A 17,869-nucleotide genomic window follows, 5' to 3' on the forward strand; every position below is an offset into this window, starting at 1 on the left:
CTTGTGAGGTCGGAGACTTGGACGGCCAGGGTCTCAACGGCATGTTGAGCAGCAGACAATTCCTCCTCGTGTCTGCCTAGCATCGCTCCCTGGATCTCGACGGCGGAGTGAAAAGGGTCCGGAGCCGCTGGGTCCATTCTTGGTCTGATTCTTCTGTTGTGAACTTGAGTGAAGACCCAAACGCGGTTTTAACAGAAAACAGAGTTCTTTAATAAAAAACAGGAATGGCATAAATCCTCTTCCAACGTAGTCAATGGAACAAAAAGAACGTAGTATAATGCAGGTTGCACCTGCCATGCAGACTCCGACAGGACAGGACAAGGTGGAAGCAAACGAGACGACAGCTTGCTTCTGGCATCAAAAAACACAAACAAGAATCAGACACTGAAAGTAGCAGGAACAGAGAAAGAAATAGAGACCTAATCAGAGGGGGAAGAGAGAACAGGTGGGGAAAGAGAGAATGAGCTAGTTAGGGGAAATGTAGAACAGCTGAGGGATGAGAGACAGAGAAGGTAACCTAAAAAGACCAGCAGAGAGAGAGAATGAAGAGAAAGGACAGGAACAGACATAACAAGACATGACAAATTGGGTATATTTCCTTTGAATTTAAATTGTCCTTACTTTATGTGCTCGTCCAACGATTGAAGTGCTTAGAAAATTGCCTTTTTAAACTTTGCTTGCTAAAACAAATTGTGATTCAACAAGGCAGTTGAATTTGGATACTTTGAATTTTTGTCCTTGTGTGAGGTACCTCAGAAAGCTGTGATTGCAGAATGGTTAAATTGTTGGACTCAAAATCCATTGGGGTTGCCCAGTGGAGGTTTGAACCCTGCCAGCAGCGCTCTGACAATCCAGTCTTTATTTGTAACATGTCATTGGGGACTTGATATGGATAATGCTTGGACATGTCCTTTGATTCAAGTGCTCAGAATTGATCTTCCATGACAAACTTTTCAAGTAGGCTCTTCAATAGCAATAATCTGGTCACTTTAGAGGTAAAATGGACAGAACGAGATAGTGGACTGGTTAAGGGTCTGTAGATAGCAGGAGAAGCTGTGATGGCCGAGAGGTTAAGGCGTTGGACTTGAAATCCATTGGGGTCTCCCCGCGCAGGTTCGAACCCTGCTCACAGCGCTTTGACAAACTAGTCTTTATTTGCAACATGTCCTTGGAGACTTGATATGGGTAAAGTGTGCTTAATGCATGGACTTGTCCTTTGATTCAGGTGCTCAGAGTATATCTGCATTGGCAAACAGTTCAAAAAGTCTCTTCAGTACATATACTGTTGTTTGTATTAGATTTATTATGGAAATTCTGAGAGCCATGTGGGTATGTCCTCAGACTTGAAACCCCATTGGGTCTCTCTTCTCCTATTTAAATCTTATTCTCAGTGAATAGTCCACTTGTACTTTCTCTGCACATAGTTTTTTGACTTGCGCATTAAATTTCCAACCTTCACAGCTTTGGAAAGGACCGAGGTTACTTGGCGCAATAAGATCAAAATGTTGTGTCATCAAGTTTACCATTTTTCACCAATGATGTCTGTTTCCAAATCCCAATCCCTTTACTTTCATTCCAACAGCTGCAATGGCCGAGTTCTTTAGACGTTGGACCTGAATTTCAATGGGGTCTCCCCACCCATATTCTTAACTTGCTTGAAGCATATAGCCCACTTATGCTTTCTCCTCATCAATTTCCTTAGTTTCCTACTGATGTGATGGCTAAGTGGTTTAAGCATTGTAATTGAAGTCCTATGTATTTTCCCTGTACAGTTTTCAACTCTGCTTACTGGGTGATGATAAAGTAGACCTTTAATAATTGGGTATATTTCCTTTGAATTTAAATTGTCCTTACTTTATGTGCTCGTCCACCGATTGAAGTGCTTAGAAAATTGCCTTTTTTAAACTTTGCTTGAAACAAAATTCAACAAGGCAGTTGAATTTGGATACTTTTGTCCTTGTGTGAGGTACCTCAGAAAGCTGTGATTGCAGAATGGTTAAATTGTTGGACTCAAAATCCATTGGGGTTGCACAGTGGAGGTTTGAACCCTGCCAGCAGCGCTCTGACAATCCAGTCTTTATTTGTAACATGTCATTGGGGACTTGATATGGATAATGCTTGGACATGTCCTTTGATTCAAGTGCTCAGAATTGATCTTCCATGACAAACTTTTCAAGTAGGCTCTTCAATAGCAATAATCTGGTCACTTTAGAGGTAAAATGGACAGAACGAGATAGTTGACTGGTTAAGGGTCTGTAGATAACAGGAGAAGCTGTGATGGCCGAGAGGTTAAGGCGTTGGACTTGAAATCCATTGGGGTCTCCCCGCGCAGGTTCGAACCCTGTTCACAGAGCTTTGACAAACTAGTCTTTATTTGCAACATGTCATTGTAGACTTGATATGGATAAAGTGTGCTTAATGCATGGACTTGTCCTTTGATTCAGGTGCTCAGAGTATATCTGCATTGGCAAACAGTTCAAAAAGTCTCTTCAGTACATATACTGTTGTTTGTATTAGATTTATTATGGAAATTCTGAGAGCCATGTGGGTATGTCCTCAGACTTGAAACCCCATTGGGTCTCTCTTCTCCTTTTTAAATCTTATTCTCAGTGAATAGTCCACTTGTACTTTCTCTGCACATAGTTTTTTGACTTGCGCATTAAATTTCCAACCTTCACAGCTTTGGAAAGGACCGAGGTTACTTGGCGCAATAAGATCAAAATGTTGTGTCATCAAGTTTACCATTTTTCACCATTGATGTCTGTTTCCAAATCCCAATCCCTTTACTTTCATTCCAACAGCTGCAATGGCCGAGTTCTTTAGACGTTGGACCTGAATTTCAATGGGGTCTCCCCACCCATATTCTTAACTTGCTTGAAGCATATAGCCCACTTATGCTTTCTCCTCATCAATTTCCTTAGTTTCCTACTGATGTGATGGCTAAGTGGTTTAAGCATTGTAATTGAAGTCCTATGTATTTTCCCTGTACAGTTTTCAACTCTGCTTACTGGGTGATGATAAAGTAGACCTTTAATAATTGGGTATATTTCCTTTGAATTTAAATTGTCCTTACTTTATGTGCTCGTCCAACGATTGAAGTGCTTAGAAAATTGCCTTTTTTAAACTTTGCTTGAAACAAAATTCAACAAGGCAGTTGAATTTGGATACTTTTGTCCTTGTGTGAGGTACCTCAGAAAGCTGTGATTGCAGAATGGTTAAATTGTTGGACTCAAAATCCATTGGGGTTGCCCAGTGGAGGTTTGAACCCTGCCAGCAGCGCTCTGACAATCCAGTCTTTATTTGTAACATGTCATTGGGGACTTGATGTGGATAATGCTTGGACATGTCCTTTGATTCAAGTGCTCAGAATTGATCTTCCATGACAAACTTTTCAAGTAGGCTCTTCAATAGCAATAATCTGGTCACTTTAGAGGTAAAATGGACAGAACGAGATAGTGGACTGGTTAAGGGTCTGTAGATAACAGGAGAAGCTGTGATGGCCGAGAGGTTAAGGCGTTGGACTTGAAATCCATTGGGGTCTCCCCGCGCAGGTTCGAACCCTGCTCACAGCGCTTTGACAAACTAGTCTTTATTTGCAACATGTCATTGGAGACTTGATATGGATAAAGTGTGCTTAATGCATGGACTTGTCCTTTGATTCAGGTGCTCAGAGTATATCTGCATTGGCAAACAGTTCAAAAAGTCTCTTCAGTACATATACTGTTGTTTGTATTAGATTTATTATGGAAATTCTGAGAGCCATGTGGGTATGTCCTCAGACTTGAAACCCCATTGGGTCTCTCTTCTCCTTTTTAAATCTTATTCTCAGTGAATAGTCCACTTGTACTTTCTCTGCACATAGTTTTTTGACTTGCGCATTAAATTTCCAACCTTCACAGCTTTGGAAAGGACCGAGGTTACTTGGCGCAATAAGATCAAAATGTTGTGCCATCAAGTTTACCATTTTTCACCAATGATGTCTGTTTCCAAATCCCAATCCCTTTACTTTCATTCCAACAGCTGCAATGGCCGAGTTCTTTAGACGTTGGACCTGAATTTCAATGGGGTCTCCCCACCCATATTCTTAACTTGCTTGAAGCATATAGCCCACTTATGCTTTCTCCTCATCAATTTCCTTAGTTTCCTACTGATGTGATGGCTAAGTGGTTTAAGCATTGTAATTGAAGTCCTATGTATTTTCCCTGTACAGTTTTCAACTCTGCTTACTGGGTGATGATAAAGTAGACCTTTAATAATTGGGTATATTTCCTTTGAATTTAAATTGTCCTTACTTTATGTGCTCGTCCAACGATTGAAGTGCTTAGAAAATTGCCTTTTTAAACTTTGCTTGAAACAAAATTCAACAAGGCAGTTGAATTTGGATACTTTTGTCCTTGTGTGAGGTACCTCAGAAAGCTGTGATTGCAGAATGGTTAAATTGTTGGACTCAAAATCCATTGGGGTTGCCCAGTGGAGGTTTGAACCCTGCCAGCAGCGCTCTGACAATCCAGTCTTTATTTGTAACATGTCATTGGGGACTTGATATGGATAATGCTTGGACATGTCCTTTGATTCAAGTGCTCAGAATTGATCTTCCATGACAAACGTTTCAAGTAGGCTCTTCAATAGCAATAATCTGGTCACTTTAGAGGTAAAATGGACAGAACGAGATAGTGGACTGGTTAAGGGTCTGTAGGTAACAGGAGAAGCTGTGATGGCCGAGAGGTTAAGGCGTTGGACTTGAAATCCATTGGGGTCTCCCGCGCAGGTTCGAACCCTGCTCACAGCGCTTTGACAAACTAGTCTTTATTTGCAACATGTCATTGGAGACTTGATATGGATAAAGTGTGCTTAATGCATGGACTTGTCCTTTGATTCAGGTGCTCAGAGTATATCTGCATTGGCAAACAGTTCAAAAAGTCTCTTCAGTACACATACTGTTGTTTGTATTAGATTTATTATGGAAATTCTGAGAGCCATGTGGGTATGTCCTCAGACTTGAAACCCCATTGGGTCTCTCTTCTCCTTTTTAAATCTTATTCTCAGTGAATAGTCCACTTGTACTTTCTCTGCACATAGTTTTTTGACTTGCGCATTAAATTTCCAACCTTCACAGCTTTGGAAAGGACCGAGGTTACTTGGCGCAATAAGATCAAAATGTTGTGCCATCAAGTTTACCATTTTTCACCAATGATGTCTGTTTCCAAATCCCAATCCCTTTACTTTCATTCCAACAGCTGCAATGGCCGAGTTCTTTAGACGTTGGACCTGAATTTCAATGGGGTCTCCCCACCCATATTCTTAACTTGCTTGAAGCATATAGCCCACTTATGCTTTCTCCTCATCAATTTCCTTAGTTTCCTACTGATGTGATGGCTAAGTGGTTTAAGCATTGTAATTGAAGTCCTATGTATTTTCCCTGTACAGTTTTCAACTCTGCTTACTGGGTGATGATAAAGTAGACCTTTAATAATTGGGTATATTTCCTTTGAATTTAAATTGTCCTTACTTTATGTGCTCGTCCAACGATTGAAGTGCTTAGAAAATTGCCTTTTTTAAACTTTGCTTGAAACAAAATTCAACAAGGCAGTTGAATTTGGATACTTTTGTCCTTGTGTGAGGTACCTCAGAAAGCTGTGATTGCAGAATGGTTAAATTGTTGGACTCAAAATCCATTGGGGTTGCCCAGTGGAGGTTTGAACCCTGCCAGCAGCGCTCTGACAATCCAGTCTTTATTTGTAACATGTCATTGGGGACTTGATATGGATAATGCTTGGACATGTCCTTTGATTCAAGTGCTCAGAATTGATCTTCCATGACAAACGTTTCAAGTAGGCTCTTCAATAGCAATAATCTGGTCACTTTAGAGGTAAAATGGACAGAACGAGATAGTGGACTGGTTAAGGGTCTGTAGGTAACAGGAGAAGCTGTGATGGCCGAGAGGTTAAGGCGTTGGACTTGAAATCCATTGGGGTCTCCCCGCGCAGGTTCGAACCCTGCTCACAGCGCTTTGACAAACTAGTCTTTATTTGCAACATGTCATTGGAGACTTGATATGGATAAAGTGTGCTTAATGCATGGACTTGTCCTTTGATTCAGGTGCTCAGAGTATATCTGCATTGGCAAACAGTTCAAAAAGTCTCTTCAGTACACATACTGTTGTTTGTATTAGATTTATTATGGAAATTCTGAGAGCCATGCGGGTATGTCCTCAGACTTGAAACCCCATTGGGTCTCTCTTCTCCTTTTTAAATCTTATTCTCAGTGAATAGTCCACTTGTACTTTCTCTGCACATAGTTTTTTGACTTGCGCATTAAATTTCCAACCTTCACAGCTTTGGAAAGGACCGAGGTTACTTGGCGCAATAAGATCAAAATGTTGTGCCATCAAGTTTACCATTTTTCACCAATGATGTCTGTTTCCAAATCCCAATCCCTTTACTTTCATTCCAACAGCTGCAATGGCCGAGTTCTTTAGACGTTGGACCTGAATTTCAATGGGGTCTCCCCACCCATATTCTTAACTTGCTTGAAGCATATAGCCCACTTATGCTTTCTCCTCATCAATTTCCTTAGTTTCCTACTGATGTGATGGCTAAGTGGTTTAAGCATTGTAATTGAAGTCCTATGTATTTTCCCTGTACAGTTTTCAACTCTGCTTACTGGGTGATGATAAAGTAGACCTTTAATAATTGGGTATATTTCCTTTGAATTTAAATTGTCCTTACTTTATGTGCTCGTCCAACGATTGAAGTGCTTAGAAAATTGCCTTTTTTAAACTTTGCTTGAAACAAAATTCAACAAGGCAGTTGAATTTGGATACTTTTGTCCTTGTGTGAGGTACCTCAGAAAGCTGTGATTGCAGAATGGTTAAATTGTTGGACTCAAAATCCATTGGGGTTGCCCAGTGGAGGTTTGAACCCTGCCAGCAGCGCTCTGACAATCCAGTCTTTATTTGTAACATGTCATTGGGGACTTGATATGGATAATGCTTGGACATGTCCTTTGATTCAAGTGCTCAGAATTGATCTTCCATGACAAACGTTTCAAGTAGGCTCTTCAATAGCAATAATCTGGTCACTTTAGAGGTAAAATGGACAGAACGAGATAGTGGACTGGTTAAGGGTCTGTAGGTAACAGGAGAAGCTGTGATGGCCGAGAGGTTAAGGCGTTGGACTTGAAATCAATTGGGGTCTCCCGCGCAGTTTCTAACCCTGCTCACAGCGCTTTGACAAACTAGTCTTTATTTGCAACATGTCATTGGAGACTTGATATGGATAAAGTGTGCTTAATGCATGGACTTGTCCTTTGATTCAGGTGCTCAGAGTATATCTGCATTGGCAAACAGTTCAAAAAGTCTCTTCAGTACACATACTCTTGTTTGTATTAGATTTATTATGGAAATTCTGAGAGCCATGCGGGTATGTCCTCAGACTTGAAACCCCATTGGGTCTCTCTTCTCCTTTTTAAATCTTATTCTCAGTGAATAGTCCACTTGTACTTTCTCTGCACATAGTTTTTTGACTTGCGCATTAAATTTCCAACCTTCACAGCTTTGGAAAGGACCGAGGTTACTTGGCGCAATAAGATCAAAATGTTGTGCCATCAAGTTTACCATTTTTCACCAATGATGTCTGTTTCCAAATCCCAATCCCTTTACTTTCATTCCAACAGCTGCAATGGCCGAGTTCTTTAGACGTTGGACCTGAATTTCAATGGGGTCTCCCCACCCATATTCTTAACTTGCTTGAAGCATATAGCCCACTTATGCTTTCTCCTCATCAATTTCCTTAGTTTCCTACTGATGTGATGGCTAAGTGGTTTAAGCATTGTAATTGAAGTCCTATGTATTTTCCCTGTACAGTTTTCAACTCTGCTTACTGGGTGATGATAAAGTAGACCTTTAATAATTGGGTATATTTCCTTTGAATTTAAATTGTCCTTACTTTATGTGCTCGTCCAACGATTGAAGTGCTTAGAAAATTGCCTTTTTTAAACTTTGCTTGAAACAAAATTCAACAAGGCAGTTGAATTTGGATACTTTTGTCCTTGTGTGAGGTACCTCAGAAAGCTGTGATTGCAGAATGGTTAAATTGTTGGACTCAAAATCCATTGGGGTTGCCCAGTGGAGGTTTGAACCCTGCCAGCAGCGCTCTGACAATCCAGTCTTTATTTGTAACATGTCATTGGGGACTTGATATGGATAATGCTTGGACATGTCCTTTGATTCAAGTGCTCAGAATTGATCTTCCATGACAAACGTTTCAAGTAGGCTCTTCAATAGCAATAATCTGGTCACTTTAGAGGTAAAATGGACAGAACGAGATAGTGGACTGGTTAAGGGTCTGTAGGTAACAGGAGAAGCTGTGATGGCCGAGAGGTTAAGGCGTTGGACTTGAAATCAATTGGGGTCTCCCGCGCAGGTTCGAACCCTGCTCACAGCGCTTTGACAAACTAGTCTTTATTTGCAACATGTCATTGGAGACTTGATATGGATAAAGTGTGCTTAATGCATGGACTTGTCCTTTGATTCAGGTGCTCAGAGTATATCTGCATTGGCAAACAGTTCAAAAAGTCTCTTCAGTACACATACTCTTGTTTGTATTAGATTTATTATGGAAATTCTGAGAGCCATGCGGGTATGTCCTCAGACTTGAAACCCCATTGGGTCTCTCTTCTCCTTTTTAAATCTTATTCTCAGTGAATAGTCCACTTGTACTTTCTCTGCACATAGTTTTTTGACTTGCGCATTAAATTTCCAACCTTCACAGCTTTGGAAAGGACCGAGGTTACTTGGCGCAATAAGATCAAAATGTTGTGCCATCAAGTTTACCATTTTTCACCAATGATGTCTGTTTCCAAATCCCAATCCCTTTACTTTCATTCCAACAGCTGCAATGGCCGAGTTCTTTAGACGTTGGACCTGAATTTCAATGGGGTCTCCCCACCCATATTCTTAACTTGCTTGAAGCATATAGCCCACTTATGCTTTCTCCTCATCAATTTCCTTAGTTTCCTACTGATGTGATGGCTAAGTGGTTTAAGCATTGTAATTGAAGTCCTATGTATTTTCCCTGTACAGTTTTCAACTCTGCTTACTGGGTGATGATAAAGTAGACCTTTAATAATTGGGTATATTTCCTTTGAATTTAAATTGTCCTTACTTTATGTGCTCGTCCAACGATTGAAGTGCTTAGAAAATTGCCTTTTTTAAACTTTGCTTGAAACAAAATTCAACAAGGCAGTTGAATTTGGATACTTTTGTCCTTGTGTGAGGTACCTCAGAAAGCTGTGATTGCAGAATGGTTAAATTGTTGGACTCAAAATCCATTGGGGTTGCCCAGTGGAGGTTTGAACCCTGCCAGCAGCGCTCTGACAATCCAGTCTTTATTTGTAACATGTCATTGGGGACTTGATATGGATAATGCTTGGACATGTCCTTTGATTCAAGTGCTCAGAATTGATCTTCCATGACAAACGTTTCAAGTAGGCTCTTCAATAGCAATAATCTGGTCACTTTAGAGGTAAAATGGACAGAACGAGATAGTGGACTGGTTAAGGGTCTGTAGGTAACAGGAGAAGCTGTGATGGCCGAGAGGTTAAGGCGTTGGACTTGAAATCCATTGGGGTCTCCCCGCGCAGGTTCGAACCCTGCTCACAGCGCTTTGACAAACTAGTCTTTATTTGCAACATGTCATTGGAGACTTGATATGGATAAAGTGTGCTTAATGCATGGACTTGTCCTTTGATTCAGGTGCTCAGAGTATATCTGCATTGGCAAACAGTTCAAAAAGTCTCTTCAGTACACATACTCTTGTTTGTATTAGATTTATTATGGAAATTCTGAGAGCCATGCGGGTATGTCCTCAGACTTGAAACCCCATTGGGTCTCTCTTCTCCTTTTTAAATCTTATTCTCAGTGAATAGTCCACTTGTACTTTCTCTGCACATAGTTTTTTGACTTGCGCATTAAATTTCCAACCTTCACAGCTTTGGAAAGGACCGAGGTTACTTGGCGCAATAAGATCAAAATGTTGTGCCATCAAGTTTACCATTTTTCACCAATGATGTCTGTTTCCAAATCCCAATCCCTTTACTTTCATTCCAACAGCTGCAATGGCCGAGTTCTTTAGACGTTGGACCTGAATTTCAATGGGGTCTCCCCACCCATATTCTTAACTTGCTTGAAGCATATAGCCCACTTATGCTTTCTCCTCATCAATTTCCTTAGTTTCCTACTGATGTGATGGCTAAGTGGTTTAAGCATTGTAATTGAAGTCCTATGTATTTTCCCTGTACAGTTTTCAACTCTGCTTACTGGGTGATGATAAAGTAGACCTTTAATAATTGGGTATATTTCCTTTGAATTTAAATTGTCCTTACTTTATGTGCTCGTCCAACGATTGAAGTGCTTAGAAAATTGCCTTTTTTAAACTTTGCTTGAAACAAAATTCAACAAGGCAGTTGAATTTGGATACTTTTGTCCTTGTGTGAGGGTACCTCAGAAAGCTGTGATTGCAGAATGGTTAAATTGTTGGACTCAAAATCCATTGGGGTTGCCCAGTGGAGGTTTGAACCCTGCCAGCAGCGCTCTGACAATCCAGTCTTTATTTGTAACATGTCATTGGGGACTTGATATGGATAATGCTTGGACATGTCCTTTGATTCAAGTGCTCAGAATTGATCTTCCATGACAAACGTTTCAAGTAGGCTCTTCAATAGCAATAATCTGGTCACTTTAGAGGTAAAATGGACAGAACGAGATAGTGGACTGGTTAAGGGTCTGTAGGTAACAGGAGAAGCTGTGATGGCCGAGAGGTTAAGGCGTTGGACTTGAAATCAATTGGGGTCTCCCGCGCAGTTTCGAACCCTGCTCACAGCGCTTTGACAAACTAGTCTTTATTTGCAACATGTCATTGGAGACTTGATATGGATAAAGTGTGCTTAATGCATGGACTTGTCCTTTGATTCAGGTGCTCAGAGTATATCTGCATTGGCAAACAGTTCAAAAAGTCTCTTCAGTACACATACTCTTGTTTGTATTAGATTTATTATGGAAATTCTGAGAGCCATGCGGGTATGTCCTCAGACTTGAAACCCCATTGGGTCTCTCTTCTCCTTTTTAAATCTTATTCTCAGTGAATAGTCCACTTGTACTTTCTCTGCACATAGTTTTTTGACTTGCGCATTAAATTTCCAACCTTCACAGCTTTGGAAAGGACCGAGGTTACTTGGCGCAATAAGATCAAAATGTTGTGCCATCAAGTTTACCATTTTTCACCAATGATGTCTGTTTCCAAATCCCAATCCCTTTACTTTCATTCCAACAGCTGCAATGGCCGAGTTCTTTAGACGTTGGACCTGAATTTCAATGGGGTCTCCCCACCCATATTCTTAACTTGCTTGAAGCATATAGCCCACTTATGCTTTCTCCTCATCAATTTCCTTAGTTTCCTACTGATGTGATGGCTAAGTGGTTTAAGCATTGTAATTGAAGTCCTATGTATTTTCCCTGTACAGTTTTCAACTCTGCTTACTGGGTGATGATAAAGTAGACCTTTAATAATTGGGTATATTTCCTTTGAATTTAAATTGTCCTTACTTTATGTGCTCGTCCAACGATTGAAGTGCTTAGAAAATTGCCTTTTTTAAACTTTGCTTGAAACAAAATTCAACAAGGCAGTTGAATTTGGATACTTTTGTCCTTGTGTGAGGTACCTCAGAAAGCTGTGATTGCAGAATGGTTAAATTGTTGGACTCAAAATCCATTGGGGTTGCCCAGTGGAGGTTTGAACCCTGCCAGCAGCGCTCTGACAATCCAGTCTTTATTTGTAACATGTCATTGGGGACTTGATATGGATAATGCTTGGACATGTCCTTTGATTCAAGTGCTCAGAATTGATCTTCCATGACAAACGTTTCAAGTAGGCTCTTCAATAGCAATAATCTGGTCACTTTAGAGGTAAAATGGACAGAACGAGATAGTGGACTGGTTAAGGGTCTGTAGGTAACAGGAGAAGCTGTGATGGCCGAGAGGTTAAGGCGTTGGACTTGAAATCCATTGGGGTCTCCCCGCGCAGGTTCGAACCCTGCTCACAGCGCTTTGACAAACTAGTCTTTATTTGCAACATGTCATTGGAGACTTGATATGGATAAAGTGTGCTTAATGCATGGACTTGTCCTTTGATTCAGGTGCTCAGAGTATATCTGCATTGGCAAACAGTTCAAAAAGTCTCTTCAGTACACATACTCTTGTTTGTATTAGATTTATTATGGAAATTCTGAGAGCCATGCGGGTATGTCCTCAGACTTGAAAACCCATTCGGTCCCTCTTCTCCTTTTTAAATCTTATTCTCAGTGAATAGTCCACTTGTACTTTCTCTGCACATAGTTTTTTGACTTGCGCATTAAATTTCCAACCTTCACAGCTTTGGAAAGGACCGAGGTTACTTGGCGCAATAAGATCAAAATGTTGTGCCATCAAGTTTACCATTTTTCACCAATGATGTCTGTTTCCAAATCCCAATCCCTTTACTTTCATTCCAACAGCTGCAATGGCCGAGTTCTTTAGACGTTGGACCTGAATTTCAATGGGGTCTCCCCACCCATATTCTTAACTTGCTTGAAGCATATAGCCCACTTATGCTTTCTCCTCATCAATTTCCTTAGTTTCCTACTGATGTGATGGCTAAGTGGTTTAAGCATTGTAATTGAAGTCCTATGTATTTTCCCTGTACAGTTTTCAACTCTGCTTACTGGGTGATGATAAAGTAGACCTTTAATAATTGGGTATATTTCCTTTGAATTTAAATTGTCCTTACTTTATGTGCTCGTCCAACGATTGAAGTGCTTAGAAAATTGCCTTTTTTAAACTTTGCTTGAAACAAAATTCAACAAGGCAGTTGAATTTGGATACTTTTGTCCTTGTGTGAGGTACCTCAGAAAGCTGTGATTGCAGAATGGTTAAATTGTTGGACTCAAAATCCATTGGGGTTGCCCAGTGGAGGTTTGAACCCTGCCAGCAGCGCTCTGACAATCCAGTCTTTATTTGTAACATGTCATTGGGGACTTGATATGGATAATGCTTGGACATGTCCTTTGATTCAAGTGCTCAGAATTGATCTTCCATGACAAACGTTTCAAGTAGGCTCTTCAATAGCAATAATCTGGTCACTTTAGAGGTAAAATGGACAGAACGAGATAGTGGACTGGTTAAGGGTCTGTAGGTAACAGGAGAAGCTGTGATGGCCGAGAGGTTAAGGCGTTGGACTTGAAATCAATTGGGGTCTCCCGCGCAGGTTCGAACCCTGCTCACAGCGCTTTGACAAACTAGTCTTTATTTGCAACATGTCATTGGAGACTTGATATGGATAAAGTGTGCTTAATGCATGGACTTGTCCTTTGATTCAGGTGCTCAGAGTATATCTGCATTGGCAAACAGTTCAAAAAGTCTCTTCAGTACACATACTCTTGTTTGTATTAGATTTATTATGGAAATTCTGAGAGCCATGCGGGTATGTCCTCAGACTTGAAAACCCATTGGGTCCCTCTTCTCCTTTTTAAATCTTATTCTCAGTGAATAGTCCACTTGTACTTTCTCTGCACATAGTTTTTTGACTTGCGCATTAAATTTCCAACCTTCACAGCTTTGGAAAGGACCGAGGTTACTTGGCGCAATAAGATCAAAATGTTGTGCCATCAAGTTTACCATTTTTCACCAATGATGTCTGTTTCCAAATCCCAATCCCTTTACTTTCATTCCAACAGCTGCAATGGCCGAGTTCTTTAGACGTTGGACCTGAATTTCAATGGGGTCTCCCCACCCATATTCTTAACTTGCTTGAAGCATATAGCCCACTTATGCTTTCTCCTCATCAATTTCCTTAGTTTCCTACTGATGTGATGGCTAAGTGGTTTAAGCATTGTAATTGAAGTCCTATGTATTTTCCCTGTACAGTTTTCAACTCTGCTTACTGGGTGATGATAAAGTAGACCTTTAATAATTGGGTATATTTCCTTTGAATTTAAATTGTCCTTACTTTATGTGCTCGTCCAACGATTGAAGTGCTTAGAAAATTGCCTTTTTTAAACTTTGCTTGAAACAAAATTCAACAAGGCAGTTGAATTTGGATACTTTTGTCCTTGTGTGAGGTACCTCAGAAAGCTGTGATTGCAGAATGGTTAAATTGTTGGACTCAAAATCCATTGGGGTTGCCCAGTGGAGGTTTGAACCCTGCCAGCAGCGCTCTGACAATCCAGTCTTTATTTGTAACATGTCATTGGGGACTTGATATGGATAATGCTTGGACATGTCCTTTGATTCAAGTGCTCAGAATTGATCTTCCATGACAAACGTTTCAAGTAGGCTCTTCAATAGCAATAATCTGGTCACTTTAGAGGTAAAATGGACAGAACGAGATAGTGGACTGGTTAAGGGTCTGTAGGTAACAGGAGAAGCTGTGATGGCCGAGAGGTTAAGGCGTTGGACTTGAAATCCATTGGGGTCTCCCCGCGCAGGTTCGAACCCTGCTCACAGCGCTTTGACAAACTAGTCTTTATTTGCAACATGTCATTGGAGACTTGATATGGATAAAGTGTGCTTAATGCATGGACTTGTCCTTTGATTCAGGTGCTCAGAGTATATCTGCATTGGCAAACAGTTCAAAAAGTCTCTTCAGTACACATACTCTTGTTTGTATTAGATTTATTATGGAAATTCTGAGAGCCATGCGGGTATGTCCTCAGACTTGAAACCCCATTGGGTCTCTCTTCTCCTTTTTAAATCTTATTCTCAGTGAATAGTCCACTTGTACTTTCTCTGCACATAGTTTTTTGACTTGCGCATTAAATTTCCAACCTTCACAGCTTTGGAAAGGACCGAGGTTACTTGGCGCAATAAGATCAAAATGTTGTGCCATCAAGTTTACCATTTTTCACCAATGATGTCTGTTTCCAAATCCCAATCCCTTTACTTTCATTCCAACAGCTGCAATGGCGAGTTCTTTAGACGTTGGACCTGAATTTCAATGGGGTCTCCCCACCCATATTCTTAACTTGCTTGAAGCATATAGCCCACTTATGCTTTCTCCTCATCAATTTCCTTAGTTTCCTACTGATGTGATGGCTAAGTGGTTTAAGCATTGTAATTGAAGTCCTATGTATTTTCCCTGTACAGTTTTCAACTCTGCTTACTGGGTGATGATAAAGTAGACCTTTAATAATTGGGTATATTTCCTTTGAATTTAAATTGTCCTTACTTTATGTGCTCGTCCAACGATTGAAGTGCTTAGAAAATTGCCTTTTTTAAACTTTGCTTGAAACAAAATTCAACAAGGCAGTTGAATTTGGATACTTTTGTCCTTGTGTGAGGTACCTCAGAAAGCTGTGATTGCAGAATGGTTAAATTGTTGGACTCAAAATCCATTGGGGTTGCCCAGTGGAGGTTTGAACCCTGCCAGCAGCGCTCTGACAATCCAGTCTTTATTTGTAACATGTCATTGGGGACTTGATATGGATAATGCTTGGACATGTCCTTTGATTCAAGTGCTCAGAATTGATCTTCCATGACAAACGTTTCAAGTAGGCTCTTCAATAGCAATAATCTGGTCACTTTAGAGGTAAAATGGACAGAACGAGATAGTGGACTGGTTAAGGGTCTGTAGGTAACAGGAGAAGCTGTGATGGCCGAGAGGTTAAGGCGTTGGACTTGAAATCCATTGGGGTCTCCCGCGCAGGTTCGAACCCTGCTCACAGCGCTTTGACAAACTAGTCTTTATTTGCAACATGTCATTGGAGACTTGATATGGATAAAGTGTGCTTAATGCATGGACTTGTCCTTTGATTCAGGTGCTCAGAGTATATCTGCATTGGCAAACAGTTCAAAAAGTCTCTTCAGTACACATACTCTTGTTTGTATTAGATTTATTATGGAAATTCTGAGAGCCATGCGGGTATGTCCTCAGACTTGAAACCCCATTCGGTCCCTCTTCTCCTTTTTAAATCTTATTCTCAGTGAATAGTCCACTTGTACTTTCTCTGCACATAGTTTTTTGACTTGCGCATTAAATTTCCAACCTTCACAGCTTTGGAAAGGACCGAGGTTACTTGGCGCAATAAGATCAAAATGTTGTGCCATCAAGTTTACCATTTTTCACCAATGATGTCTGTTTCCAAATCCCAATCCCTTTACTTTCATTCCAACAGCTGCAATGGCCGAGTTCTTTAGACGTTGGACCTGAATTTCAATGGGGTCTCCCCACCCATATTCTTAACTTGCTTGAAGCATATAGCCCACTTATGCTTTCTCCTCATCAATTTCCTTAGTTTCCTACTGATGTGATGGCTAAGTGGTTTAAGCATTGTAATTGAAGTCCTATGTATTTTCCCTGTACAGTTTTCAACTCTGCTTACTGGGTGATGATAAAGTAGACCTTTAATAATTGGGTATATTTCCTTTGAATTTAAATTGTCCTTACTTTATGTGCTCGTCCAACGATTGAAGTGCTTAGAAAATTGCCTTTTTTAAACTTTGCTTGAAACAAAATTCAACAAGGCAGTTGAATTTGGATACTTTTGTCCTTGTGTGAGGTACCTCAGAAAGCTGTGATTGCAGAATGGTTAAATTGTTGGACTCAAAATCCATTGGGGTTGCCCAGTGGAGGTTTGAACCCTGCCAGCAGCGCTCTGACAATCCAGTCTTTATTTGTAACATGTCATTGGGGACTTGATATGGATAATGCTTGGACATGTCCTTTGATTCAAGTGCTCAGAATTGATCTTCCATGACAAACGTTTCAAGTAGGCTCTTCAATAGCAATAATCTGGTCACTTTAGAGGTAAAATGGACAGAACGAGATAGTGGACTGGTTAAGGGTCTGTAGGTAACAGGAGAAGCTGTGATGGCCGAGAGGTTAAGGCGTTGGACTTGAAATCCATTGGGGTCTCCCGCGCAGGTTCTAACCCTGCTCACAGCGCTTTGACAAACTAGTCTTTATTTGCAACATGTCATTGGAGACTTGATATGGATAAAGTGTGCTTAATGCATGGACTTGTCCTTTGATTCAGGTGCTCAGAGTATATCTGCATTGGCAAACAGTTCAAAAAGTCTCTTCAGTACACATACTCTTGTTTGTATTAGATTTATTATGGAAATTCTGAGAGCCATGCGGGTATGTCCTCAGACTTGAAACCCCATTGGGTCCCTCTTCTCCTTTTTAAATCTTATTCTCAGTGAATAGTCCACTTGTACTTTCTCTGCACATAGTTTTTTGACTTGCGCATTAAATTTCCAACCTTCACAGCTTTGGAAAGGACCGAGGTTACTTGGCGCAATAAGATCAAAATGTTGTGCCATCAAGTTTACCATTTTTCACCAATGATGTCTGTTTCCAAATCCCAATCCCTTTACTTTCATTCCAACAGCTGCAATGGCCGAGTTCTTTAGACGTTGGACCTGAATTTCAATGGGGTCTCCCCACCCATATTCTTAACTTGCTTGAAGCATATAGCCCACTTATGCTTTCTCCTCATCAATTTCCTTAGTTTCCTACTGATGTGATGGCTAAGTGGTTTAAGCATTGTAATTGAAGTCCTATGTATTTTCCCTGTACAGTTTTCAACTCTGCTTACTGGGTGATGATAAAGTAGACCTTTAATAATTGGGTATATTTCCTTTGAATTTAAATTGTCCTTACTTTATGTGCTCGTCCAACGATTGAAGTGCTTAGAAAATTGCCTTTTTTAAACTTTGCTTGAAACAAAATTCAACAAGGCAGTTGAATTTGGATACTTTTGTCCTTGTGTGAGGTACCTCAGAAAGCTGTGATTGCAGAATGGTTAAATTGTTGGACTCAAAATCCATTGGGGTTGC

General features: G+C 40.5%; 13 non-coding genes across 13 annotated transcripts; all 13 read left to right on the forward strand.

The window, feature by feature from the left end:
• The first annotated feature begins 1,052 nt into the window (after window positions 1-1,052).
• Window positions 1,053-1,134, forward strand: trnas-uga (transfer RNA serine (anticodon UGA)). The gene has a single exon. It is a non-coding gene; the product is annotated as a tRNA-Ser (tRNA).
• A 1,137-nt stretch (window positions 1,135-2,271) lies between these two features.
• trnas-uga (transfer RNA serine (anticodon UGA)) lies at window positions 2,272-2,355 on the forward strand. The gene has a single exon. It is a non-coding gene; the product is annotated as a tRNA-Ser (tRNA).
• A 1,135-nt stretch (window positions 2,356-3,490) lies between these two features.
• Window positions 3,491-3,572, forward strand: trnas-uga (transfer RNA serine (anticodon UGA)). Its single transcript has one exon. It is a non-coding gene; the product is annotated as a tRNA-Ser (tRNA).
• A 1,136-nt stretch (window positions 3,573-4,708) lies between these two features.
• On the forward strand, window positions 4,709-4,789 carry trnas-uga (transfer RNA serine (anticodon UGA)). Its single transcript has one exon. It is a non-coding gene; the product is annotated as a tRNA-Ser (tRNA).
• A 1,137-nt stretch (window positions 4,790-5,926) lies between these two features.
• trnas-uga (transfer RNA serine (anticodon UGA)) lies at window positions 5,927-6,008 on the forward strand. The gene has a single exon. It is a non-coding gene; the product is annotated as a tRNA-Ser (tRNA).
• A 2,355-nt stretch (window positions 6,009-8,363) lies between these two features.
• trnas-uga (transfer RNA serine (anticodon UGA)) lies at window positions 8,364-8,444 on the forward strand. The gene has a single exon. It is a non-coding gene; the product is annotated as a tRNA-Ser (tRNA).
• A 1,137-nt stretch (window positions 8,445-9,581) lies between these two features.
• Window positions 9,582-9,663, forward strand: trnas-uga (transfer RNA serine (anticodon UGA)). Its single transcript has one exon. It is a non-coding gene; the product is annotated as a tRNA-Ser (tRNA).
• Window positions 9,664-10,801: 1,138 nt separating this feature from the next.
• Window positions 10,802-10,882, forward strand: trnas-uga (transfer RNA serine (anticodon UGA)). Its single transcript has one exon. It is a non-coding gene; the product is annotated as a tRNA-Ser (tRNA).
• Window positions 10,883-12,019: 1,137 nt separating this feature from the next.
• trnas-uga (transfer RNA serine (anticodon UGA)) lies at window positions 12,020-12,101 on the forward strand. Its single transcript has one exon. It is a non-coding gene; the product is annotated as a tRNA-Ser (tRNA).
• Window positions 12,102-13,238: 1,137 nt separating this feature from the next.
• On the forward strand, window positions 13,239-13,319 carry trnas-uga (transfer RNA serine (anticodon UGA)). Its single transcript has one exon. It is a non-coding gene; the product is annotated as a tRNA-Ser (tRNA).
• Window positions 13,320-14,456: 1,137 nt separating this feature from the next.
• Window positions 14,457-14,538, forward strand: trnas-uga (transfer RNA serine (anticodon UGA)). Its single transcript has one exon. It is a non-coding gene; the product is annotated as a tRNA-Ser (tRNA).
• Window positions 14,539-15,674: 1,136 nt separating this feature from the next.
• trnas-uga (transfer RNA serine (anticodon UGA)) lies at window positions 15,675-15,755 on the forward strand. Its single transcript has one exon. It is a non-coding gene; the product is annotated as a tRNA-Ser (tRNA).
• A 1,137-nt stretch (window positions 15,756-16,892) lies between these two features.
• Window positions 16,893-16,973, forward strand: trnas-uga (transfer RNA serine (anticodon UGA)). Its single transcript has one exon. It is a non-coding gene; the product is annotated as a tRNA-Ser (tRNA).
• The last annotated feature ends 896 nt before the right edge of the window (window positions 16,974-17,869 follow it).

This window comes from Oncorhynchus masou, chromosome 15 (genome assembly GCF_036934945.1).
Source record: "Oncorhynchus masou masou isolate Uvic2021 chromosome 15, UVic_Omas_1.1, whole genome shotgun sequence".
NCBI classification, from domain to species: Eukaryota; Metazoa; Chordata; class Actinopteri; order Salmoniformes; family Salmonidae; genus Oncorhynchus; species Oncorhynchus masou.